Source organism: Micromys minutus, assembly GCF_963924665.1.
Source record: "Micromys minutus genome assembly, chromosome: 1".
NCBI classification, from domain to species: Eukaryota; Metazoa; Chordata; class Mammalia; order Rodentia; family Muridae; genus Micromys; species Micromys minutus.
In genome coordinates, this window is record NC_137969.1 from 44,134,949 (window position 1) to 44,138,898 (window position 3,950).

The window sequence follows — 3,950 nt, forward strand, 5'->3', positions numbered from 1 at the left end:
AATAAGAATAACCAACTGCAATTCCTCCATTTATTAGCAAAATCATTCAGGAAGATGAAGAAGTGAACTCAAGCACAGCAGAGGCAAAGGCTGCAGACACTTCCTCAATAGAAATGGCTCCCATTTCTAGAGTCACTAATATCCATGACCTCATGATACAGGGAATCGGTATCCAAAGCCATTAGAATTGTTCCCAAGCCCCTTTAAGTGAGACTGAATTTTAGGCCAGTGATTATGCTCCAAGGGGGTTACACAGACACACAGAACAGAGGATGTCATCTCACTGAAAGCCTGATCCTAATATTTTGAATCTGATTTCCCATAAGGAGAACGGCTTCCTCTAAAGCAGTAAGCCTATCCTGGAGTCCCCTGTCAATCAGCTCCTGAAACATGAATGCTCTTGACATATTTTTTGATAACTGTTCTACACGATGTGCTGTGTGGTTCTCTTTAACCAAGGATGTAGTAGATAAGGCAAAACTAGAAACCCCACCTATTAAAGCTGTGATCTGCAATATCAAGGTTGCAACAAGTACTTTAGATCCCTTGAGAGCCAAGGTAGCCCTATGCAAAGCCTTTATAAACAATTCCGGTTGAGAAGGGCAATCTCTCCTGAGAAAATGTGGCTGCATCATGGGTGAGACCCAACCCAGAGTGTACCAGGCTCTGGCTGTCCCTTTAGATGCTGTCAGTGTATTGGGTCTCTCCAGGACGGCCAACTGGTGACAACTGAGAGCCTCTAGGGCCTCTTGCTCCATCAGGAGAGTTGGGGGATCTGCCTGAGTTGCTTTTGATGACTGATCACAAATAACCTGTGGAATGGTCACTACAGGAGTACAGAGAGAGGGTAAAGCGCTTGTTAAGCCTATAACAGTTACCCATGTCCATTATTATAGGCCTAGAAAAGAGGGACGGTGTTAAGGGAATCTTGGTCCTGGAAGAAATCCTTTAAGTGGGAAGTCACCTGTGTTGTCTTAAGGAAGGCAGAAGGAAGAGTTGGGAATTATTTCATCTGTTTTAGGTAGCTGAGGAAGAGGATACCATGTTAACTATGTATCTAGGATAGGAAGTAAAGCTTGTCTTCAGGGAAAAAAAAAACTGGCTTAAGTAGATAGTATTATTCTATTAATTGAACAATGGTTATTAAGAAAGTCCGTTTGACCTGTGGGAGGTAGATCCAATGTGATTAAAAAGTTTGAACATAGTTTCAGGTATTCCTGTTATGAGGGAAGAACAAGCATTTAAACACATTTTAAAGGAAACATGAAATGTTTAAGTTTTAGGTAAGCTATGTTGTTCCAAGTTGACAGCAAAAAGAGTGATGGCTGGCGCTAGGGTCCACTCCATTCAGAATCATGTTCAGTTAATTGAATGGTTAAAAAGGCAAAGGTTTGGACCTTGCCTGGGTCTTTTGAGTCAGAAGGTCTGGAGGTGACAGATACTCCTACACCTGATTCTAACGTACTATCAGCTCTGAGAACCACCGTCATTTCAGTTTTGGAAAAAAGCAAAATGTCTGAGCAGCGTCAGTGGACAACCAACTCGCTCACCTGGAAAACGTAAACTATCAACAAAGCCCTGATACTTCCAACTAGTTTGATTTGCTGGGGCTGGAACGTATAGTCTGGAGTGAAGAGTTTGATTCTTTGGGTGTACCCTGTGAAGGTTGTCTATGCACTACTACACTGTCAGCTCAGTAGTGGCAGACAGCTGGCTGTTGGTCGACTTGGCATTGTTAATCTCATGGCTCATCACCTGTCTCAGTATTTTGTCAACATACACCTTCCTCACTGGTTGATTGGCTTAATAAAGAGTGGATGGACAATAGCTAGGAAAAAAAACAGGAAAGGTATAGCTTCCAGGCTGCGAGTGGACCTCTAGGAGAAGATTCAGTTGATGAGAGTTGACGAAAGACAAGGAAGAGGTCAGACATACTGGGAATGAGAGGTAGGTGCCGTGTGGGGGGATGAGGAACAAGGAAGCTTACAGCGTTTAAGAACTGCTATTAAGTCTCCTTGCTTTTTGGGGTCGTGGCCTTGCTCCTGCCCTGCAAGGGAAGCGTCCTGGGCTTTCACGCGCAAGTGTGCGCGTGGGTCCTGACGTGCTCGTAGGTCCACGCTCAGACTCTGCGGGGACAGAGGCAAGAGCTATGGGCGGGACCGCTAGCACACGCCGGGTCACCTTCGAGGCGGACGAGAACGAGAACATCACCGTGGTGAAGGGCATCCGGCTTTCAGAAAATGTGATTGACCGGATGAAGGAGTCCTCTCCATCTGGCTCTAAGTCTCAGCGATACTCCGGTGTCTATGGTGCTGCAGTTTCTGATGAAGAATTGAAAAGAAGAGTAGCTGAGGAGCTGGCATTGGAGCAAGCCAAAAAGGAGTCAGAGAACCAGAGACGCCTTAAGCAAGCCAGGGACCTAGAAAGAGAGAAGGCTGCAGCCAACGAGCAGCTGACCAGAGCTATCATTCGGGAAAGAATATCCAGTGAGGAGGAGCGCACCAAGGCGAAGCATCTGGCTCGGCAGCTGGAAGAGAAAGACCGAGTGATGCGGAAGCAGGATGCGTTCTACAAAGAGCAGCTGGCCAGACTGGAGGAGAGGAGCTCAGAGTTCTACAAAGTCACCACCGAGGAGTATCAGAAAGCTGCTGAAGAGGTGGAGGCCAAGTTCAGGCGATATGAATATCACCCAGTCTGTGCAGACCAAAATCCTCCAGTGTTACCGTCAGAACACCCAGCAGACCCTCAGCTGCTCCGCTCTGGCCAGCCAGTACATGCACTGTGTCAACCATGCCAAACAGAGCATGCTGGAGAAGGGAGGCTAAAGTCACCCTGAGAACATACAAAGCTCCTTCAACGTTAATTCCAGAGGCGGAACATTTGTTTCTTTTCGTAGTATGAAAATGACCCAATGAAAGAGAAGACCACTAAAGACAGGCAGGCACTGAAAAATGGACTCAACTGAACCATAATGTGTTTTGATCAACAATTTAAAAAGCCACAGTCTAGATCAGCGATTAGTCATCAAAGAACACTGTTAAGTGTTAATGAAACCACAACATGAATAAAAGAGAAAGACGGTCCACCCCACCTTTTTGTACTCTTTCCAACTTCCACTGACATAAGATGTTCTCTTCACTCCAGGCTCCAGCATTTAGTGACTTTCACTCTGGGAAGGGGGGACATTAAACCATTTCAAAAGGAGAGACAGCAAGAAAGCACTGGGCTGGGGCAACGGTCTCAACTTGCCTGGGCTCTGGGGCCTAAGTGTGTTCTTCTCATTATATAGGAGCTAATTCATTGTAACTTATGATGATCGTTCAAGACAGAAAGGAGAGAATGTACCTCTTTTACTGGAATAATGTTTATGATTGCAGGTAAAATAAGGCATTTTTGTCAATATAAAGGCAACCTTGGCTTATTCGGTTAATACTGACAACTTCACTCTAGATCAATAATAAATCTATTTTCTGACAAAAAAAAGAACTGCTATTAAAAATAAGATTAAAAAAATTAAAGTTATAGTAGTACGAGCCAGGTAAGCACTCTGTCACTGACTACATCATCAACCCAAAGTACCTTTTGGTTTGTCTGTTTTGACACAGAGTTTCTCGGTGTAGCCCTGGTTGTCCTGGAACTCTATCTGCAGACTAGGCTGTCCTCTGTAACTTAATTTTTTCCAACCTTACTTTTAGTGAGGGTTCTCAAATGCTTTAATCTCCCTTTTATCCCACCACTCACCAGAAGTAGTGGGAAAGAAAGGAGGGGGGGAGTGGACCTGTTTAGGAAGGTTCTTTGGAGTAACTCCTATCTGTGTTTTCTGGAAATCAGCAGTTCAGTTCACGAGTCAGCATCAGCAGCTCGATCCACCCACAAATACTTCTCAGATACACCAGCAGTCCAGTCTGATGGATTTTGGATAGCAAACACGAAACAGCAGCAGAGGCACC

At 45.0% G+C, this 3,950-nt stretch overlaps 1 pseudogene across 1 annotated transcript; it reads left to right on the plus strand.

Moving 5' to 3' along the window:
• Positions 1 to 2,016: 2,016 nt before the first annotated feature.
• Positions 2,017 to 3,220, plus strand: LOC308439705 (MICOS complex subunit Mic19-like; annotated as a pseudogene). Its single transcript has one exon. The product of its transcript is annotated as an MICOS complex subunit Mic19-like (transcript).
• The last annotated feature ends 730 nt before the right edge of the window (positions 3,221 to 3,950 follow it).